Source organism: Scyliorhinus canicula, chromosome 19, assembly GCF_902713615.1.
Source record: "Scyliorhinus canicula chromosome 19, sScyCan1.1, whole genome shotgun sequence".
Classification (NCBI taxonomy): Eukaryota; Metazoa; Chordata; class Chondrichthyes; order Carcharhiniformes; family Scyliorhinidae; genus Scyliorhinus; species Scyliorhinus canicula.
In genome coordinates, this window is record NC_052164.1 from 14,283,953 (window position 1) to 14,308,184 (window position 24,232).

Consider the following 24,232-nt stretch of genomic DNA (forward strand, 5'->3'; position numbering starts at 1 on the left):
GGGCTGGAGAGTTTTAGCTATGAAGGGAGATTGGCATAGACTGGAGTTGTTTTCTTTGGAGCAGAGGAGACTGAGGGGGACGTGACAGAGATGTATAAAATGATATGGGGCACAGATTGAGTCAACAGGAAGAAACGTTTCCCCTTTATGGAGGGATCAATGACCACAGGGCATAGATTTAAGGTAAGGGTCAGGAGGTTTAGAGGGATGTGAGGAACCTTTTCACCCAGGGGGCGGTGGGAGTCTGGAACTCGCCGTCTGAAAGGGTAGTGGAGGCAGAGACCATCATAACATTTAAGAAGTATTTAGATGTGCACGTGATACAAAAGCATACAAGACGAAGGGCTAAGTGCTGGAAAATGGGATTAGAAGACCTAGGTCAGTGATTTTCAAAGTGGGGGTCTCGACCCACGAATGGTTCACAGGATGGTGTAGAACGGATCCAAAAAGTTCCCAAACATTATCCCCAAAGATCGCCTTACCATTATTGTCTCTCCAGGTGAAATCTCACTGCAGTATAGTATATAACCGCACAAGACTGACGTAGAAGGCGGTGCCATGGACTTCCTTGCCTCTCTGGGCCACAGGGTAGTTGGGGCAGTTTGCAACCTGGGGTAGTTTGCAGGGATCCTTTTTCTGAAGTGGAAGTTTAAAGTTTAATTTCCTACCCGAGGTCAGGTTAGGTTCAGAACGAGTGAGCATGATGTTGTTAAAACTGTGCAATATTGAGTCTGTCCAATCTTTCCAACGCTTGCACGCAATTCTCCAAGTGCTATCAATGGGTGAGATGATACAATGCCAAATAATCCTGAGATACACCCTTTAGCAAGGTGTCCTTTACAATTTTACATTTAATAATACAGAAGTGCCAACAATGAATCTGACGTTTTTAAAAGTAACTATGGAGAATCTATTGTGAATATGGCGCGGGTCGCAAGAGTCTGTAAAAATGGGTCGCTGGAAAATGTTAGAAAAACTGACTCAGGTGATTGTTATTGAGACACGGGGAGCTGAAAGGCCTTTTTGTGATGTAGATCTCGATGACTCTATATTGACCAACACACACTGAGGAGCCAAATAGCCTCCTTCTGTCTCACAATTGTTTCCATGTTTCTATGAATTGGTCAATGTCAAGCCCCCCACCCCCAAGTCTGAGGAGCTATGCTGTGTGGATTCCCATTAAGTATATCAGTTGTACTATATCAGTTCAATATAACGTAGAGGAATTCCCCCAAAGTCAAATCTGAATCCTGGTATATAACTTGTAACTTTCTAAGCCAAGCTAGTACCAGGCATCAAACAGAAGACTGGGTGGATCTTTTAATGGCCAGGCTGGAAAGAAATATTAAAGAGGATCAGGCTGTGGCCAAGACACAAACCAGATTCCTCAGAACAGTTTTAATAAATGAAGATTGGGAGCCTGGAGCTGAACCAGTCATTTTGGCTCAGGAATTTGCAACACAAGTAAACCACATGGGAGGGAAACACACAAAGAATTAAATGTTTACAAGGCACTCGGGCCAGATGGGACATCCAGAATCCTTAAGGAAATGAGAGAAGCAATAAGCACTGCTCAATATTTTTTCAAAGTGGGCAGCACGGTGGCACAGTGGGTTAGCCCTGGTGCCTCACGGCGCCGAGGTCCCAAGTTCGATCCCGTCTCTGGGTCACTGTCCGTGTGGAGTTTGCATATTCTTCCCATGTTTGCGTGGGTTTCACCCCCAAAATCCAAAGATGTGCAGGGTATGTGGATTGGCCACACTAAATTGCCCCTTAATTGGAAAAAAATGAATTGGATACTCTAAATTTATAAAAAAGAAAAAAATATTTTTCCAAAGCACTTTAAATTCTGGAATAAGACAGAAGAGTACCAAATGTTCTCACAATATTCTCAAAACATAGAGACTGGTTCCTGAAAATAACAGAGTATTGACTCAGATATTGAAAAACTGGAAATCTGGAAATACTGGCCGACCAGTAGAGTATTATAACTCAATGCTTTGACTCAAGACATTTTGAGCGAGGTTCTGTGAACACCCGACTGTTGAACAATCTTTTCTCTTTATAGATGCTGACAGACCAGCAGCCTGCTTCCACCATTTCCTATTTTTATTTTAGCTCAACAGCAATAGCATGGAAATGCTTCACAGTATACCAAATATGATCGGTGTCCACTTAAATGCAGAAAGGAATGGACGCCATCAGTTTGAAAGCATTAATGAAGCCTGGTCTCTGGACTTTTATTTTTAGTTTCATCAAAGTTGCTGCTTTAGATTTATTCAAGAGACAATAAAGGAGATGTGATAAACCAACTGGGCGTAGGGGCCAGGATTTTTAAAACAGCAGCTAAGTGTTGAAGCCAGCGTAAACACCAGAGTGTTTCACGCCGGCGTCAACGGGCCTCTTGGCCCAGAGATTCCGTGACCCACAGGGGGCCAGCACAGCACCAGAGTGCTCCACGCAGCTCCGGCTGTCGTACGTGGCCTTGCACTGCCGGCTGCGGGTCCGCGCAGGAGCGCGGCAGCCACTTCCGCGCGACATGGTGGACCCACACAGCGGGCCGGCGTGGAAGAAGGTAGCCCCCCCCCACTGCGCGCCCACTGATCGGTGGACCCCGATCTCAGGCCTGGCTGTCATGGAGGCCCCCCGAAGCCTGATCCCCTCGCTCCCCCCACCAGGACGGTTACCCCAGCCGTGATGCCGAGCTCCCGTCGGGTAGTAACATACATGAAGCACGCTTGCAGGAACTTGTCCGGTCGACCGCAGAGGCTACTTTCAATGGCCCCCAACAGGCACCGTGTGGACTGCGCAATACTGATCGTTAGTTTATTGATATTAATTATTACTGTTTTTTCACGTGAAATGCCCGTAATTCACCAGCATCACAACCATTGGTGATCTCTAAAGGTACATTTCAAAACAGAAATATCTTTGACAATCCACCACCATTATCTCTCTGTGGAGTATACCATGAGCTGTTCGGTGAAAGCACTTTTGTAATGTTAACGCAGACACATTTTTAAGTTACAAAGGACATTTTATTGTTTATTCATTCATAGGATGTGGGCGTCGCTTGAGAAATAATGGAGCTGCCTTCTTGAACCGGTCATCTATGTGGTGTAGGCACACCCATAGTGCTCTTCGAGAGTTCCAGGATTTCGATCCAGCGACTGTGAAAGAATGGCAATGTGGTTCCAAATCAGGATGGCGAGTGGCTTGGAGGGAAGCTACCAGGTGGTGGAGTTCCCCATGTCTGCTGCCCTTATCCTTCTGGATGGTAGCTATCATGGATTTTCAAGATGCTGTCTAAGATGCCTTTGTGAGTTCTTGCAGTGTAATTGATGGATTACAAGTGTATAATGTAAAATAAGGCAATTATTTTGCTTTCTTGAATGGACTGAATGATTCACTGGTACCTTCCAAAGTGAAATGGATATATTTTTGAAAAGGAAACATTTGCAAGATCATGTGCAAAAAGTGGGAGAATAGGTCCAATTGGATATCTCTTTCAGAGAGCCAGCTCATGCACCATGGGTTAAATGGCCTCCTGCTCTATAAGATGCTATTATTCTATTTTACATTAGATCTCAATTAATTTTTCCAATTGAGTGAACAGACAAAGAAGTAGATTAACACAACAAAAATTGACTTCTAAGCTAAATGGAATCATGGAATTTGTGATCACTCTTAAGATTCCTCCATTAGCCTTTCTAATTAACAAAATTGAGAGAATCTGTACAAATAATCACAAATCAGCTTGAATTTCAAGATGTAAAACTGCCCTTCGGGCAAATGCAAGTTTAATACTGTTTGACAGAATCTGTGCATAGTTCAGTGGCAAGGATTTCAGCTCCGATAAAACTCATATTACCATCTCACTGAAGATGAAAGTAAATGGTTTTTTTAAAGAAAATATTCATCTCTATGCCATTCACGGTGTTGCTTGGTGCTAGAAAAGCTGTGATTAGTATAGAGATCAGATAAGAAAAGTTTTTTTTTTTAAAAAGAGGGTGCAGCAACAAAATAACATTTAATTCACATGAATACCTTTCACAAAAGACAGTGAAAAAATCATACACAACTCGCCTTTCTCTACTCAAGTTTATAGTTCATCCCAGATCAATAATTAGCAATGTTGATGAAAACTATGTTTACACAGTACCTCCTGCACTGAAGGGAAGTCAAGATTAATTTCATGGTACGATGAGGACGCTGCTTCATTTTGACTAAACCCTCCAGTTTCCCTGCACGGTTTCCCAATTGCTAATGGTTTCACCTCCAAGTTTTAAAAAGTCCATGTTAAAATGAAACACAATGAAACTGTTTTTTGACGCCCAGGATTGAATTTCCCTCCACTGTTCTGCCCAAAATGGCAGCATGATTGCAGCTATCAGGGCATACTGGACAACGAGGCCTCCCACTTTATTCTTGCCTCAACTTCAATTAACATCCCCCACACCCCCAGCAAGTGCATCAGAATGGGCATTGATCCACCCAGATGGTCAGCACAGTAGCACAATGGTTAGCACAGTTGCTTCACAGCTCCAGGGTCCTAGGTTCAATTCCTGGCTTGGATCACTGTCTGTGCGGAGACTGAACATTCTCCCCGTGTCTGCGTGGGTTTCTTATGGGTGCTCTGGTTTCCTCCCACAGCCCAAAGATGTGCAGTTAGGTGGTTTGGCTATGCTAAATTGCCCTTAGGAGTACAAAAAAGGTTAGGTGCGGTTACGGGGATAGGGTGGAGGTGTGAGGATAGGGTGGAGGTATGGGCTTGGGTTGGGTGCTCTTTCCAAGGGCTGGTACAGATTCGATGGGCCAAGTGGCCTCCTTTGCACTGTAAATTCTATGATTCTATGGTCCCATAACGATAGTTCCCAACCAATTTCCCTGCCTTCAAATACCCAAGGAACCAGTAGGAGAAAGGGCCAATGATCCCAAGACAGTAACGGCTAGGGACCCAAGTGACCTCATAAATGGATGTGGCTTAGCAATGCTTGCCTCTTCCTTCAGAACAACTCCATTTTGGCCTAAATATATAGTTTGTGGATGCTGGTTAAGTTGAGAGTTTTCAGGGCCAAGGCCGATAAAATTTGCCGAATTACTTGAATTACTTTCCATAGCTGTTGGATGAAGATGGGGTAGTTATTTTGGAAGAAGGAAAAGTGCATCGTTATCAAAGAGTTCAATGCAAGAACACTTTTGACAGATGGCTACAACGCTGTCTCTGCCTATTAAAAATAGATATTTTGTACAACATTCCACAAAAAAAAATGAATTCACAGAAGACAAGAATCCAACATTCGGATACAATGTCTTCGCCACAGAAGACATGATAGCTAAACAGCTTTCTCCACAGTAGCTAGGGGCCAATTGTCACAGAATAACGTGGACATAAATGCATGACAGCTTTGGGATTGCAGTTCAATCTCTAAACACAGCATGTTTCGAGCCACAAAAATACCTACTTGCCTTTTGAAGAAACAGCACATTGGGTAATAACTGCTCATTTGTTTCTCTCTTCTCAGGGTACTAAGTAAGTGCTATGACATTGTAAAATATTGAGCAAATGAGGGATAATTGCTAAACAGTTTCATAATGCTTAACCGCATGGTTATTCCTCCGAGTAACAATTTGTTAATGACGTCACCCGGACTGCAAAAAGCAGCCACTGCCACAGAGAAAGGCTTAGGGTAGCTTTTCTTCACCATGAACAAGTGATTTTGGCAGTCACGGGCTGGAAAACTTCAGGAGAAAGTCACACCATCACCCACCACTATCAAGATTTTTTCCATCAGAGATGACATTGAATATGCATGCCCACTTTCAAATGTAAGGCTATTTCCAACCACTAATACTGTATTATTAATACTGGGCATTGTTGGATTAGTGTCCTTCAATGAAAGAAGGCTTTAAACATTCAAGGGCTACCATAGTGCAATTGATTGCACTTAGAAGAAATATATTTTTCTTCAAAAATATATTGTTGCAGCCCCAGTGCTCCAGGCCATTTTACGCTGTCCCACCCGATTTCATTCCATCCTGTCTCCACCATTCCCGCCTCCCCACCCCCCAACTTCAAGTTGTCACTGTAAACAAAGTGACAACATGAATTATTCGTACAATTTAATACAAATGATATGTCATGATGTCAGACATTTGGTCATTGGCTTTCCACCGTAGGCTGGAGCCGACCCAAATGTACACTCTTCGTTATGGCAGTTCTGGTGTAGGGGGGTGGGTGCGGCAGAGAGCTGAAGTGAACTGAAGCATTTAACTGCTGGCCTGCCTGAGCCAAGTTAAATAAGCAGAGATCAGGACCAGAGCATCGTGTGAGTATTTTACTGGACGGTACCATATACTACAGATATTTCTAGGGGGGAGAGAATTAATCTCTCCTTACAGAAGGAACTTGTGCAGGAAAACAGGCAATTAAAATCATAAACTATGCTTTTTAAAATAAATGTTTTTGTTTGCTTACAATCAAAATGTTAGGCTGTAAAAATTGTTTAAAAAGGTAATATATATACACACACACACACACACACAGTTCTCTTTAACATTCTTAGACATTCCATCTTTAAAACATGTTGCAGAGCTGCAGTTCTTGCCTCCAGCATTACATCTGGTCTGTCTCTTCAGTTCCCTTCCACCTGACAGGCAGCTTAAATCATTAACGTTCAAATGCATAACTTGGATTTCAGTCTCTCTCCCTCTCGCACGATTGCTGCAAATAAATTAATCAAGAGGAGAACCAGTGTCCTGATTTTACTCCTCAGCGGTACATATCCCCTTGGAAGACCAGTCAACTTTTAATGGCGCCAAGTAACACTTTCCATAAGTTTGGAAATTAAATGCTGAAATTAGGTGAGTGGGCTGTGGTCATTTAACATCCCTCCCACAGACAGCAGGAGGAAGACCCAAACTGCAGCCTTTTTACATACGAACATACGAATTAGGAGAAGTAGGCCACTCAGCCCTCGTACCTGCTCCGCCATCCAATAGGATCATGATTGATCTGAGCGCACCTGACCAGAACCCGAATGAGCAGGTTCTTCCTGGAGGTGGAGGACAAATGTGAGCGGTGCCAGAGGGGCCTGGCCAACCGCATCCACATGTTTTGGGCATGCCCCAAGCTTGCTGGGTTCTGGACATCCTTCTCTGAGGCAATGTCCAAGGTTGTGGGGGTGAGGATGACACCATGCCCAATAGTGGCAATCTTCGGGGTATCGGAGCAGCCAGAGCTACACATGGGGAAGGGGGCCAACGCCCTTGCTTTCGCTTCCCTAATCACATGCCGGAGAATCCTGCTCAGCTGCCGATCGGCAACACCACCCACAGCTGCAGACTGGCTCGCTGACCTCGGAATTTCTCCACCTGGAGAAGAATAAGTACGCCACCCAAGGGTCAGAGGAAGGCTTCCTGGATACTTGGGGGGCAGTTCGTCGACCTGTTCCAAAATCTGTTCAAGGCCAGCAACGAGGAGTAAGCCAGGGAAAAAAAGATGAAGAACCAAAGGACTGCGCAACCCGGGGTGGGGGGGAATGGGGAAACCACAAGAGAAGAGGAAGGGTGCATGCCTCACGGCGCCAAGGTCCCAGGTTCGATCCCGGATCTGGGTCACTGTCTGTGCAGAGTTTGCACATTCTCCCCGTGTTTGCGTGGGTTTCATCCCCACAACCCTAAGATATGCAGGGTAGGTGGATTGGCCACACTAAATTGCCCCTTAATTTGAAAAAATGAATTGGGTACTCTAAATTTATATTTTAAATTTTTTTTAAAAGAAAGGGTGCTGAAACCAATGGGGGGGGAGAAGTGAGCATAGGAGAGGAGGAATGGGGGGATATCATAGACCAATCCAGAGGGCAGCAAAATGTATGTACAGTTAGTCAAATGAAGGACAAAACAAACCTCACTGCAATATAAAGCAAATTAGCGCGGGCAAGAAAAATGTAATGTATATAAGTAACAATTGTTTATAAATATGAGGAAAGCCAATACAAAGATTTTCAAAAAGTTTTGTCTTTCATTTAATTGACATTTGCATTTCGCCCGCTCTGGGTCGGTCTATGGTACCTCCTCCCTCCCGTCCCCTCCCTTGCATACTCCCCCTATCCCTTTTCCCCCTCCCCCTGTTGGCTTCAGCTGTGCTTTGTTTTTATTTTATCTTCTCTTCTTTTTGTGGTTTCTCCACATTCCTTCCGTTCCCCCCCCCCCCCCCCCCCCCCCCCCCCCCCCCCACCCCAGGTTGTGCAGTCCTTTGGTTCCTCATCTATCTTGTTTTCTTTATTCTTAACTTAGTCCTCATTGCTGGCCTCGAACAGGTTTTGGGACAGGCCGACAAACTGCCTCTAAGTTTCCTCGAGTGGTATACTTAATCTTCTCCATGTGGTGAAATTCCGAGAGGTCAGCGAGCCAGTCTGCAGCTTTGGGTGGTGCTGCCGATCGCCAGTCCAGCAGGATTCTCCGGCGTGCGATTAGGGAAACGAAAGCAAGGGTTATCCCCCTTCCCAAAGTGTAGTTCTGGTTGCTCCGATATCCCTCAATTTTTTTATTAACCTTTGATGTTGCCCTGCTCAATAATTTGGAGAAGCAAAATTGCTGAACGGCATATTTTTCTCTTTCCCACCGGCAACTTAACACAGTTCTCTTCTGTGTGACAGGTCCAGTTAGCCAAAAAGCTAAGAACAGATTGAATAAAAAAGCACAGTAAGAAGTCTTACAACACCAGGTTAAAGTTAATCTGGTGTTGTAAGAGTTCTTACTCTGCTCACCCCAGTCCAACGTCGGCATCACCACTTCATGAATATAAAAGCCACATAATAGGTTTCAGGCGTATTTCTTAAATGTCCCCCTCCTATGTTAACCAGGGCACCCTTACATTTACAGCCTTAAAGGGTATACTAGATGCTCAGGCCAAAGAAAATTGTAGAATCACAAGTTCTACAAAAGTAAGCACTCTTGCTCCAAGTGTCAACAAAAAGTCCACCCTTTCACGGCATTGCCGATTGAGAAGGTTGTTTTGAATGGCACTCAAAACAGGCACTTCAACATCAGCAGCCAAGCGCTCAATAACTCAGTTACTATGGCCTAAAGGGCCAAATGACTTCCTCCTGCTCCTCTTTCTTATGGACACTAATTCATTCAATTATTTATGTGTGCCCTGCCTGAAGGCAGGTCCCCGGGTCATCTCGAGACATTTTCTTGGCAGTTGTTGGCAGTGATGGTTTTCCAATGCCTTCCACTCTCAGGATAGGACGAGGAGGCTGGTCCCAAGTCCACCTCAGCCAGAACGGGAATCAAACCGACGTTCTTGATGCCGCTCCGCATCACAAATCAGTCAACTGAGCTAACCGACCTCCAGACTACACTACACATCCAGACAACTGAGCTTAAAGGCCCTCCAATGAGCACCAATACCTAGACATATCTGACATTGCAGATGTATAATTGAGTTGACACCAATAATTTCTCTTAACAAAACTTTGGCCTATGGTTGTGCCATGTTGAAACTAGCAGTATGGTCTGGTACAAAGTCTACCACAGTGCACCTAATCACATGTAGCTTGAGAGTAGGCCTCTAAAAAGGACATAGTTAGATGATTGCCTGGCACTAGATAGATAACATTATAAAGTTCCTTAACATGTCTATCCAAAACATCCCCAAGCACTTCCCAAATATATTAGCTTGAAATCCAATCACTGCAGATGTAGAGAGTATTGATGTCCAGGGGTCTATCTTCTAATTGCTACTGAGTGGATATAATGTTCAAAGCACTCTTCCAAATTCTGGTCAGAAACATTTGAGAATCGCTGTGAAATGCTTTACTTTAAACAGGTTAATGCCTGCACTAAAATGTATGGAATCACGGACTTCCAGTGGCAGCATGTAGAGAGAAGTCACGCACAAGGTAGCTCCTGCCAGGGTACTTGCTTTTTGGCCCTTTTTGCCCGGTTTCTGGGGTAATTCATGCAGAAAAAACATCCAGTTGAAGATACAAGGTGCCTGCACCAGAAAAATGCCAAGAAAGGCTAGGGGTAAGAAACCTGCAGGCAGACATTCTTTGGCAGACTCCGAGACTTTGCATGGCTCCTCTGTGGAACAAATGGCGGAGAATTCTCCTGTAACTGCGGCCGCTCCAACAAAGGCAGACATGCTTACCAGCAAGCTATCGACATAATTCAATAAGCAGTTTGAGAAGCAGTGGAGAGCGATGTCTGAAGGCCTCCGAAAGTCGATCGAGGTAGGCCCTGGGTCCCATCTGATCGGAATTGGAAAAGACCTCCAAGATGGTGAAGGAGCACGGCGAGGTGTTAGGAGGCCAGGTGTTAGAAGGCTTGGAGAAGGCTTTGCCGAGGCACGGTGAGCAAATTGCCTCGTTAGAGGCCGAGATTGCCCTGGTAGCTGGCGAGCATAAACAGCTGAGGGCTAAAGGTGAGAACTGCTCAAGGAGGCAGAACCTCAGTCATGGGGCTTCTGGGGGGGGACTCTCCCTGCCTATGTTTCGCAGATGTTTGGGAAAGGATGGACTAGCGTCTCTCCGGAGTTGGACATGGCCCATCATACATTCCGGCAGAAGCCCCGACCGAACGAACCACCACAGGCAGTCATCGTTTGGTTTCACAGATTTCAGGAGAAGGAGCGGGTCCTAAAGTGGGCCAAGGAACACCGGGACAGGAAATGGGATGGTAACCTCGTCAGGATCTATCAAGATGTTGGAGATGAACTGGCGAAGAAATGAGCGGCCTTCAACAAGCGACGGCTGCCGTATGCAAGAATGGAGTTCGGTTTGGGGTGGTGTACCTTGCAAGGCTTCATGTAAGCTATGAGTCAAAAGACTATTATTGTGTGCTGGAGCATCCTGTATATATCTGTTTGTATTTCTTGGATTTTCAACATGTTGTTTGTTTGTTGGGGAGGGTCTATCTAATATGCGGGGTGTTGTTTTATGTAATATTGTTGGAAATATATAGCTCCCGGTGGGAATTTGGTTTTTGTATGGGGACTGGTTTATGCTTTTACCTTTTATCCCTGGGACAGGCAGTCGTGTTTTCTTTTCTCTTTACCCTGGTTGGGGGTTGCCCTGCTAACAGTAAAGTTAGCTAGCTAATGGGAGTGAGGTGGGGGTAGGAGCTGCAGCTCATTGAGTCAATTTGGCTCAGTTTATTGAGCTTAGCGTCTTTGTTTTGTTGGGGGTTGGGGTTGGCTTGGAGAGGGCTTTGGTCATTCTCATGTGATCAATATGTACATTTGGGAGGGCTATTGTTTGGGGGTGGGGGTGGGGGGGAGGAGGCGTGTTAGTTCGCTGACTGTGATTACAGACTTTTCTTTGATCCAATTAGCGGGTGGGTTTGGTGGCCATCTTGGGTGGGCCTTGGGCTTGTACTCTCTGGGAAGTCACTTGATAATCCTTTTTGGCAGAAATGACCGACCAAGGAGTGAGAGTGGGTGGGAAGCCTCCGATTCGGTTGGTCACCTGGAATGCAAAGGGGTTCGGGGGGCCCAGTGATAAGATCAAGAGTATTTGCTCAACTAAAGAACCTGAGTACTGATGTGGTGTTTCTGCAGGAGATTTATTTGCGGGCAAGGGATTGCAGAAGAGGTTAGTGAGCCAGGTATTTTATTCGGGCTTTGAAGGTAGGGCCCGGCTACCAGGACCATGGCAGACATCGGCAGCAGATACGTGATGATCAGCGAGTCCTTGGCGGACATGTTGGTTCTGTTGGTCAATGTCTATGCACCAAATTGGGACGCTATGGCATTTGTTAGGAGGTTGTTGGCTTCCATTCCTTAGGATTTTTTTTCTGATGGGTAGGTCTCTTTTCCCTTGGGTGAGGAAGACGGAGTACTGGGCTATAGTAGTTTTAGACCATGCTCCACATTGAGCGGACTTGGCTCTGGAGTCAGGCCTTGCTCAGCGCCCATGGAGGTTGGATGCAGCGCTGATAGCGGATAAAGGTTTTGCGGGAGGATACCCGGTCCCATTGAGAATATGTTAGGTTCACCAATAATTAGTCTGTCTCACCCTCCACGCTGTGGGAAACACTTAAGGCGATTATTAGAGGATAGATAATCTCCTATTAAGACGCATATGGTTAAGACTGCCAGGACGCAGCAGCAAAGGCTGGTGGATGCTATCCTTGAGGTGTACCACTGGTAGTCTTGTGATCCTGTCCTGGAGCTGCTGGCAAGCAGAAAGAAGCTGCAGACGCAGTTTGAACGTTGTCTACAGGCAAAGCAGTAAGCTAGATGCGGCGCTCGAGAGGTGTATTTTACGAATATGGAGAGAAGGCCAGCTGTCTTTTAGCCCACCAGCTGAGGCGGCAGGCGGCTTCCCGGGAGATCATATTAGGGATTCGAGTGGTAGCTCGGCCTCCACCTCGGTTAAAGTTAATGCAGCTTTTGATGCATTCTACAACAGTCTTTGCAGGTCAAAGCCCCCAGAGGAGAATTCGGACATGGCGATATTCTTTGATGGGGTGTCCTTTCCGGTGGTGAGAGAGAGGGATGGGAGGTTAAGCCCTGAGGAGATACCAAAAGATATTGGATTGATGCAAACAGGTAAAGCTCCCAGCCCCAATGGGCTTTCTATCACGTTTTATAAGACGTTTGCGGGCCAGTTGACTCCATTGATGATGAACATGTTCAATGACTCCCTGTACCGTGGTTCGCTGTCTGCCACACCTTTGCAAGCTTCTATCTCTCTTATACTGAAGGACAAGGACCCCATGGAATGCGGGTCATATTGACCCATATTGCTATTGAATGCAGATGCCGAATTACTTGCCAAAGTGTTGGCATTGCGACTGGAGCTCTTTCTCCCGGAGGTGATTGCAGAAGACCAGACAGGTTTCATTAAGGGTCGGCAAATGTCGGCCAATATAAGGCGGTTGTTCAATATTATTCTTTCCCCCTCTTCCCTGCTCGAGCCAGAGGTGACTGTACCCATGGATGCCAAGAAAGCATTTGATAGGGTGGAGCGGGGGTAATCCTCGGAAGGTTCAGTTTGCGGCAAAGGTTCATTTTGTGGGTACGGTTATTGTACAGGGCCCCCACGACTTGTGCCCATATTAATGCCTTGTGTTCGGGGATCTTTTTATTGAATAAGGGTACAAGATAAGGGTATCCACTGACTCCGCTCTTGTTTGCTTTAGCGATTGAACCTTTGGCCATTGCATTGCGATCTTCCAAAAGTGGAAGGGGATAAGTCGGGTCGGGGTGGAGCATAGGGTATTTTTATATGCAGGCGACCTGCTGCTTTATATTACGGATCCACTCTCCACTATGGATGAAATAATGAAGTTACTGAGAAGCTTTGGCCCTTCCCGGGATACAAGTTGAATCTGGAGAAGAGGGGATACTTTCCCGGTCAATCCCTCGGGCTAATCTGGGGCGTTGACTTTTCATCTTGCCAAGTCTAGAGTTCTGTTATCTTGTTAGCCAGGTGGCCCATGATTGGACTCCGATCCATAAATGAAACTATGCTAGTCTGGTGAGCAAGGTGACGTCTGACTTGCAAAAATTAGTTAACCTTCCCCTGTCCTTAGCAGGCAGGGTCCGGACTATTAAAATGTATATTCTCCCAAGGTATCTTTTTCAGTGTCTTCCCACTTTTCTCCCTATATCCTATTTTGTTAGGGTTAGTAAATTTGGGGGGGGGGGGGGGTCTAGTGAAGCCCAATTTGTTTTTTCATTTTTGCGCAGCCAACATGGAGACGGTGTTGGGGTGGTTCAACAATCCTATTTTGGATGAAGAAATGTACACTCCATGGGCGCGATCTTCAGGCCTCGTGGACACTGTGTGGGATTCAACACCACACACGCAGCAGTCAACATCCGAACACCCAGGCAATGAAACACAGCTCCCAGGTATGACACTCATTACACTTGTGCTCAAGCATAGCGAGGCCGGTGAATAGCGGGAGAGGCCAAAAACGGGAAGCGCTCCAGGCGCCACACAGTTGGCGATGCAACCGGCCCACTCCCATAGGCAAAATCGGAATCTCCCCGTAGTGCAGCGAGAAACCAATTATCATCACATAAGCCCCATTTCCATACAATTAACGAGAGCTGCCGTGATCCAATGGCCTCTTGTGATTCACCAGCCTCCCCAGCAAGTGGTCGCGCTGGCACCGATTAGTACTCTTTTTGACAAACGTGAACCTGGCGGAAGGGCTTTCATGGGGAGCCGAGGAGGGGAGTAGCAATCTTTGCTCACAAGCAAAGAGACCGGGGGCGATGGGCTTACCACCCCAGTGTTCAGAGGGGGTTGGGGGATGCTCCGCAGGGGCGGGCCATCATGGGGGGGGGAGCAATTGCTCACGGCACCACCATGTCAACCCCTGGATTCCAACCCCATTCCGGGTGCAACCCCGTCCCAGCCCGTCTGCCACACTGATCACCAATTTATTTATTTATTTTTTTTATAAATTTAGAGTAGCCAATTATTTTTTTCCAATTAAGTGGCAATTTAGCGTGGCCAATCCACCTAACCTGCACATCTTTGGGTTGTGGGGGCGAAACCCACGCAGACATGGGGAGAATGTGCAAACTCCACACGGACAGTGACCCAGGGCACACTGATCACCTATAACCCACACCGACTACTGAGGCCTCTGGCTGTGCAGCTGACGGCTATTGCGAATAGGGAATTGGCAATCGTGGTTAAGTGAGCACTTGAGTCATGAAAGTGGGTTCCAATGGGTAGGCGGGCCATGTAGCATGTGGGAGTCATTGCCTAGCATTCCGATCGCACCTTGATGCCTAGACACTCTGTGAAAGGCAACACCACACACGCCGCTGCCAACATCCGAACACCCAGGCGATGGGATACAGCTCCCGGGACATGACCACAGGCGGAGGGTGGGTGGGTGCCACGGGGAGAGGGGGTTGCCTGGAGAGAGAGGCAAAGGGTCCAGGGGTCACCCCGCATTGCGGAGGCAAGTGACAGAGGCATTATAATATTTGTGCAAAAAGTTGTTTAATGTTCCGATTCTGCTGCCCCCCTAACCCCTCCCCTGGAACCCTCAGTGATGCTCAACGTGCCTGGCCTTTTAGCTCTGCCACTACGTCCAGGTATTTCCCCAGAGTGCACATCTGCTTACCTCGGCCCGTGGCTTTCACTGCCCCTGGCGGGCGTCCTCTGGGGCTGGAGGCCTCCCTAGTCTGCACCATCGTGTTGACACCCTCGGAGATGTTCCTCAGTGACTGGGACACATCCCCCAGTGACCGGGCGATGCTCTGCAGTGCCTCAGCCATGCCCATCTGCGACTGGAACAAGCTTTCAGCTACTCGGCCATTCCCATCTGAGAACGGGAGATGTCCCGCAGAACCCATTAACGTCGGCCTGGTACTGGGTGACATCTCCCAGTGAGGCACACATATTGCCGAGACCCTCAGCCATGACAGTCACCGACTGCGCAACATCTTGGACACCTTTGTCGGCACCATCTCCTGTGCCCGTAACCTCTGGGACTCCTCCCATCGGCTATGGATCTGCTGGGGTGACGTTGACATCACCCTCTGAACGCCCAGGTTAGTCCCTTTAGTCCCCATCAGCTCGGGTAACTCTGTTGCAGAGGCTCAGCAATAGGCTGGGACCCAGCTGGGTCTTGGGATCCAGCAGCCCTCCAATTGCTGTATCGCCTGGGGGTTCCTGTCTCCACCTGATGTACATCAGCAGCAGCCTGGTGCTCACCAGGTTGTGCCCTAGAAGCCTGACCACTAACATTTCCAACCGAGGTGTGTGTATCCACACTGGTGGTGGGTAGGGATGACAGCTGTGTCACGACTCTAACAGTTGTCCTCAGAGCTCTCCTCCGCGGTGTTCTCCTCGGAGTCACCTGGGATGGGCCGGTGCCATCGGCTGCTGGACCTGCGGGAGAATGGACATGGACACGTGGTCAGTGGGAGAGATGGGTCAGTCAGTAAGGCAATCACTACTCACCTTTGACAGGTCCTCCAGGTGCAGCCTGGTGGTCCCTCACCTCTGCGGCGTCCGCCAGCCTCCGCATTGGTGACCGCCCTGTCCTCACCACACCAGTCACCTCCAGGGCCCGCTCCTCAAAGGAGGTGAGGATTCTCAAGTCCGGCACTCCACCGCCAGTCTGGGCCCTCTCCCACTGATTATGGGAGAGCTTTTCTGAGGGGACACAGAGAGGGCATCGTTAGCCACACGCGTGGTTCACAGTTGTGGGGGCATGTCAACTGACTCAGTTTTCAAAAAAATTCTAAGTGCCCAATTCTTTTCTTCCAATTAAGGGACAATTTAGCGTGGCCAATTCACCTACTCTGCACATCTTTGGGTTGTGGGGGTGTGACCCACACAGACACGGGGAGAACTTGCAAACTCCACATGAACAGTGACCGGGGCCGGGATCGAACCCGGGTCCACAGCTCGGTGAGGCAGCAGTGCTAACCACTGTGCCACCCTTACTGGCTCCATTTTGAGGATGTTACCGCATTGTTAAGTGATCTGGACAAGTTAAAAATCGGCATGTATGCATGTGAAGGAAACAAAGTGAGGGTGAGATATGACGTTCTAGAAATCTCCACCATTTGCCGAAATTCAAAAGCAAATACAAAACTGTTAGGTGATCGAAAGCAAGAGATTGCAAGAAACATCATCAGCCAGATATAAAATCCAAAGCACTCACTCAAAACTCGATACCAGCAAATATTCTGATGGGCCTCCGGACTGTACCATGTTATCAATGTGAGACACCTGACATAGTTAGAATCACTGAATTTACAGTACAGAAGGCCATTCGACCCATTGAGTCTGCACCAGCTCTTGGAAAGAGCACCCTACCCAGGCCCACATCTCCACCCTATTCCCATAACCCAGTAACCCCACCCAACACAAAGGGCAATTTTGGACACTAAGGGAAATTTAGCATGGCCAATCCACCTAACCTGCACATCTTTGGACCGTGGGAGGAAACCAGAGCACCCGGAGGAAACCCACACACACACGGGGGGAACGTGCAGACTCCGCACAGACAGTGACCCAAGCTGGGAACTGAACCTGGGACCTTGGAGCTGTGAAGCAATTGTGCTAACCACTATGCTACCGTGCTGCTCTAGTTCTGCAGCATCCGGTAGAGTTAGCCAATGGGACGCTGGAAAAAATCAAAAGCTCAAGCAAGTGTTATTGAAAGGACTAAACCTATCTGTCATTTTATGTCGGAGGCAGCTCTCGTTGGGCGCAGCACAACTGAAGCGCACGGCTCAGACTCTGCACAGATGATGGTGGAGAAAGGTTCTATGATTTCCCAGAAGATCACACAGATGATCACACAGCGAAAAGTGCAGAGGATACTGGAAGTCTGCAGAGGGATTTGGATAGGTTAAGTGAATGGGCTCGGGTCTGGCAGATGGAATACAATGTTGACAAATGTGAGGTTATCCATTTTGGTAGGAATAACAGCAAACGGGATTATTATTTAAACGATAAAATATTAAAGCATGCCGCTGTTCAGAGAGACTTGGGTGTGCTAGTGCATGAGTCACAGAAGGTTGGTTTACAAGTGCAACAGGTGATTAAGAAGGCAAATGGAATTTTGTCCTTCATTGCTAGAGGGATGGAGTTTAAGACTAGGGAGGTTATGTTGCAATTGTACAAGGTGTTAGTGCGGCCACACCTGGAGTATTGTGTTCAGTTTTGGTCTCCTTACTTGAGAAAGGACGTACTGGCGCTGGAGGGTGTGCAGAGGAGATTCACTAGGTTAATCCCAGAGCTGAAGGGGTTGGATTATGAGGAGAGGTTGAGTAGACTGGGACTGTACTCGTTGGAATTTAGAAGGATGAGGGGGGATCTTATAGAAACATTTAAAATTATGAAGGGAATAGATAGGATAGATGCGGGCAGGTTGTTTCCACTGGCGGGTGACAGCAGAACTAGGGGGCATAGCCTCAAAATAAGGGGAAGTAGATTTAGGACTGAGTTTAGGAGGAACTTCTTCACCCAAAGGGTTGTGAATCTATGGAATTCCTTGCCCAGTGAAGCAGTTGAGGCTCCTTCATTACATGTTTTTAAGGTAAAGATAGATAGTTTTTTGAAGAATAAAGGGATTAAGGGTTATGGTGTTCGGGCCGGAAAGTGGAGCTGAGTCCACAAAAGATCAGCCATGATCTAATTGAATGGCGGAGCAGGCTCGAGGGGCCAGATGGCCTACTCCTGCTCCTAGTTCTTATGTTCTTATGTTCTTATGAACGTCGGTCATAGGGGAACAAACCACTTCCCGAATAGCAATGAGAGGTCAAAGTAACAAGCAGGTTTGTCAGGAGGTGGAGTTGGAATATTACAGTCAGCAGATCCTGGAGTCGGCAGCTTCACATGAGTGAATGGGACACAGTTAATGCGGTCCGTTTAGATGCAGAATCAAGCCAGACTGTTTTGTTACAAGGATGCTTGAATCTGATCCCTCAAAGCTCCAGCTAACTCTATTGGAGATACTTGTGGAACCAAATGTTGATTCAGTAAATGCCACTGTATCATTTTTGGGATGGTCTTGCCGGTTACCAGTGTGACCTGGTTGCCAATGAGTCTGCTGGTGACCAGTGTATTCTGGAATGGTTGATATAATCCCTTCCCTTGTGTACATGCACATCCCTCCATAGTAAAACTGATCTCACTCATCACATTTCCAAAAACGAAATGTACAAAAAATTGACAGAAAATCAGTTTTAGAGTTTGAAGGTAGCCATGATGTGGAGATGCCAGCGTTGGACTTCACCTGAGGAGGGAGCAGTGCTCCGAAAGCTAGTGTTTGAAACAAACATGTTGGACTTTAACCTGGTGTTGTAAGACTTCTTAGAGTTTGAAGAAATTAGATATATTTATTTCTATCCTCTTGCAATGATAAATTAAATCCTTTTGTCATAAACTTTATTTTCATATTCTGTACTGAAGTGATTTGCAGACAACGATTGAGATCTGGTCATTGTATCGAATTCATGCACTGGTTCCAACAAGAGGGCAGCGGAATAGATGGAATAGGTGAGTAAGAGAGAGTTACCATACAGTTTGTGTCTGGGTGTGTGAGAGAGAGAGGTTTATGGCTCAAGGTCGGCCGGCGTGGGCCCCGAAGGTCGGCCGATTGGCAGAAGTGGGTCCCGGGGAAAAAGTTTGGAAAACACTGCATTAAATCAATGATTTCGGCCAGGCAGGATGGTTGGCGAGGTCATAGATGCATAGAAGATAGGAGCAGGAGGAGGCCTTTTGGCCCTTCGAGCCTGCTCCACCATTTATCACGATCATGTCTGATCATCCAACTCAATAGACCGATCCTGCTTTCTCCCATAGCCTTTGATTCCATTCTCCTCAAGTGCTATATCCAGCCGCCTCTTGAATATATTCAATGTTTCAGCACAACTACTTCCTGTGCGAATGAATTCCACAGTCTCACCACTCTTCGGGTGAAGGAATGTCTCCTCATTGCTGTCCGAAATGATTTACCCTGAATCCTCAGACTGTGATCTCTGGTTCTCGACACATCCATCTTCCCTGCATCTATCAAAGGCCATGTGATGAAACCTCAGAAAAACGTACCACCACAGCCGAGAGTCCTATTGTCCCATCAGAGTGCTTCAGCGAGCTAACTGCTGTAAATACCACCCAGTTTCAATTCACAAACCAACAAACTCGGAGCAATTGCTGGAGTTAGGGTTGGGCAATACTTAAGAGGTAGAGAGAGTGAATGAGAATTTAGCAAAGAAAAAAAAAAAAATTTTTTTTTAAATGTGGTTCATGATTAATGCATAATTTTTTTCTTGAGAAAATCATTGTTCAACATTGGGACAGGAAGAAAATTTCACCGAATGATCCTGAATTATGCAGGTTCCTCGTATTTCAAAATTATCCTCACATTCTCAGCATCCTCATTCTAACTACAATTCTTCTCTCCAACCCGGCACCTCCACATACATAAAACGTATAAAAGGTACATGTTAATGTACTGCAGAAATTCACCAGGATTACACCAGGGATGAGGAGATCCTCAAAATACTGGGATTCTTTTCACTGAACAAGTGGGGATTTAATTGACCTTTTTTTTTAATTCTGAAGTTTCAAAGAGGACAAAAGATTCATTCCTTCTCTTTGAGAAGCTATTCACAATGGTTACCAATTTAAAATTGCCATTATGTGGGGTGTGATTTTAGAAAATTATTTAATGCAGATTGTTGCTAAAGCATCAAATGCTGGTGACACAGAGTTATCACAGAATTAACACATAATAATCTTTATTATTGTCACAAGTAGGCTTACATTAATACTGCAATTAAGTTACTGGGAAAAGCCCCTAGTCACCACACTCCGGCGCCTGTTCGGGATGCAATGAGGGAGAATTCAGAATGTCCAATTCAGCCAACAAGCACGTCTTTCGGGACTTGTGGGAGGAAACAGGAGCAACCGGAGGAAACCCACACAGACACGGAGAGAACGTGCAGACTCCGCACAGACAGTGACCCAAGCCAGTAATCGAACCCAGGTGCCTGGCACTGTGAAGCAACAGTGCTAACCACTGTACTATCGTGCCGCCCATGAGCAACAAAGAAATAGCTTTACAGTTAACAGTTAAAACAGCTCTTAAGTAAAATAAGAAACCTTAACTTACTTACAAAACCTGCCACTATATTCCAACTGAACAAACCAATGTATATTAAATACCATTCGTGATATGCATTAGCAATATAACATACAATTTTTATAAGCAGATATTTTGCCGATGCAACATTTATGCTCAGTTTATGCACAGGAGTGCATAAATCTTTGGTCATTTTCAAAAACAGTCTATATGCTTGGCAATATAGCACAGGTAATAATTAATCACAACATTTTACCAGTATTTTTTCCAAATTGACCAAAAAGATTTTAACCTTTAAAAAATGCTTTCAAAGCAAACATTGGGGGCAGAACGGTGGCGCAATGGTTAGCACTGTTGCCGTACCACACCGAGGACTCGGGTTCGATCCTGGCCCCGGGTCACTGCCCGTGTGGTGTTTGTACTTTCTCCCCGTGTCTGCGAGGGCCTCACTCCCACAACCCAAAAAGATGTGCTGGGAGGCGAATTGGCCACGCAAAATTGCCCCTTAATTGGGGACAAAGGAGAATTGGGTACTCTAAATTTAAAAAACAAACACTAAGAATGCTGTTGAAGCAAAGAATATTGCACCTTATGGAGGAAAATGAGAGTAAATATTTGAAACACTCGAAAACACAGGGTTTTAGGGAGAAGGTAGGATAGCGGGATTAGCTTTAAATTGCTCCAACAAAGTTACAGCAATGGTCTCCTGTCAACGTTTAAATATTTCTGCTTCCATGTGCCAGCTGGAATGGAATGGAATGTCTGCAATTGGTTGAGACCAGGTGAAAACTTTATTTATTTGTTTGTGGGATGTGGTGTAGCTGGCTAGGCCAGCATTTATTGCCCACCCTGAATTGTCCTCATGGCGGTGAGCTGACTTCTATAACTGCTGAAGTCTATTTGGTGTAGGTACACCCACAATGCTGCTGGGAAGGGAACTCCAGGATTCTGACCCATTAACAGTGAAGGAATGCAGATATAGTTTCAACTATAATAATAGTAATTTTTATTGTCACAAGTAGGCTTACATTAACACTGCAATGAAGATACTGTGAAAAGCCCCGAATCACCAGATTCCGGCACCTGTTCAGGTACACAGGGAGAATTCAGAATGTCCAAATTACCTAACAGCACGTCCTTCGGGCCTTGTGGGAGGAAACCGGAGCACCCGGAGGAAACCCACGCAGACATAGGGAGAGCGTGCAGACGCCACACAGACAGTGACCCAAACCAGGAATCAAACCTGGGACCCTGGAGTTGTGAAGCAACAGTGCTAACCACTGTGCTACTGTGCTGCCCTCTGGGTGGCGCGCGGCTTGGAAGGGAACTTGAAGGTTGTGGTGTTAAAGAGACGTCTGGAAATGGGAAAGGCCTGAATACCATGCAGTTGAAAGTTTGATTGCCCTCTGTTGTGTTAAATTCAACAATGACGATCAATTTTCCCAGTGATTAGGTTCTGTACAATTTATTTTACATTCACTAACAAGACTAACCATTGCAATGGTGGAAAAATAGAAAAAGATAAATGCAAAATGTGTCAATTTGACAGGTTATGGGAAAAGCAGCTATTAGTTTGCTGATGTTATTATCTTCATACTGAGCTGGAAACAGCCGGGGGAGCATCATTTACGGAGATCACTGGAAATGAGTCAGATCTTTTGCTGGTGATATTGGTTGTTTTGATCACTCCACCCACCTAGTGCAATGTAACGTTGAAAAGCTGCTTTAAACATTATTTTCAGAACATGTCAAATGCCTGCATTAAGAACTTGAATTCACCAAATAACAAGTGTGGAGGTTCTAAGTACAAAATGTGGCTTCCACCCTCACAAAGAGCTTTCTGCCCTCTCTTTATCGTGAACAAAATACTTCCAGGTTACAGATCTAGAGAAAGCTAATAATTTGGAGGCATGAATCTTTATTGAAATGAAATGAAACTCGCTTATTGTCACAAGTAGGCTTCAAATGAAGTTACTCTGAAGAGCCCCTAGTCGCCACATTCCAGCGCCTGTTTGGGGAGGCTGCTACGGGAATTGAACCTGCGCTGCTGGCCTGCCTTGGCCTGCTTTCAAAGCCAGCAATTTAGCCCAGTGTGCTAAACCAACCATGAAATGAAATGAAAATCGCTTATTGTCACGAGTAGGCTTCAATGAAGTTACTGTGAAAAGCCCCTAGTCGCCACATTCCGGCACCTGTTCGGGGAGGCTGGTATGGGAATTGAACCATGCTGCTGGCCTCCCTGGGTCTGCTTTAAAAGCCAGCGATTTAGCCCAGTGTGCTAAACCAGCCTCGTTTTGCTTCGCAAACAACAAAATACATGATGTTAAACCAAACAGGAACAAGATATAGGAGCTGGAGGGAAGAGGGCACGCCAGACGATGAGAGATGGGGGGGGGGGGGGGGGGGGGGATCAGGAAGAAAAGAGGGAGAGGAAGGTTGGGGACCCGGCTAGAAGGAAGCGCCTAATGGCAATACAAAACAAGAAGCCGCAACCGTTGTAAATAACCAAAGACCACTGATGTATATGTATATTTTTTTTGTTTCCAATGTACGTTCACGATCACCTTTGTTTTGCATAAAATAAAAAATCCTTAATAAAAACATTTTTTTTTAAAGTAGTTGATAAGATATTCACAATCAAACAGGATTCAGGAAGCCTCACAGTCAGCAATGAAGATATAAAACAAACACTGCATCGCTTCACTTTTCCAATGTTACAGGTAGATAAATAAATGATTAGAATACACACATGACATAAATGTAGAAACTGAAATTTCAAACTTATAAAATGTATTAAAATTTGCATGGCATTTTTTTATCATATAGAAATTAATACCCCACAGATACTAGTTTTTCAGGGGCAGTAATTATGAACTTAGTACAGTGCAGCATTAAATAATGACTTATAATCATTCAAGACAGCGTAACTTTTAAGATTTTACAGTGAGACTAATAGCACAAGACTGGAAATTCTCATCAGTCCATAGATTTTCTATTGACTGCAGTCTGAGGGACAGAAAATCACTGACCTCATTCTGGATTCTTGCATTTAACTGCGCATGTGCAGTCTCCAGAAGTTGTTGTCGGTTTCAGAAGGGTAATTGAGTTTTGCCATCATTACTACCACAAAGTTAGAGCTGATAAGTTTTGTTGCAACCCATTGAACAAACACAGCAGTTAATTTCTACTTGCTTACCTGAGTGTGTGTGCTCGCAAATTAAATTTGATAATCAAAGAGGAGACAAAGTGAAAGCAGATGTCAACAGCTCATTAGCGATTCTTGTAAAGTTGCAAATGCTGCAAAGAAAGAGAAAGGACAAACTGAACCAAAGCAGACACCTTACGGTCAACGTGATTTATTTTTTGGTGAAAATGTTACAGACAACTAAAAGCTGCATTTATATAGCATCTTCAACATTGGAAAAAAGAAGTCCCAAGAAGCAAAACAGTCACCAAACTAGAGGATCAGCCATGGCTACAGGGATGGCAATTTAAAGGAAAGGAAATTGGAGGTATCAGGGAACTGAAAGCCATTGGACTTGGACAGGTGCGGCACGGTAGCACAGTGGGTAGCACTGTTGTCTCACAGCACCAAGGAACCGGGCTCAATTCCGGCCATGTGTGGAGTTTGCACTTTCTCCTCCCT

General features: G+C 45.9%; 1 protein-coding gene across 3 annotated transcripts in view; it reads right to left on the reverse strand.

Moving 5' to 3' along the window:
* raraa (retinoic acid receptor, alpha a) overlaps positions 1-24,232 on the reverse strand; it is a 656,519-nt gene that overhangs the window by 566,700 nt on the left and 65,587 nt on the right. For all 3 annotated transcript variants that reach the window (XM_038778941.1, XM_038778943.1, XM_038778942.1), the window contains exon 2: positions 23,783-23,883. The gene's annotated coding sequence lies outside the window, so the exon portion shown is untranslated. The remainder of the gene's footprint in view (positions 1-23,782; positions 23,884-24,232) is intronic.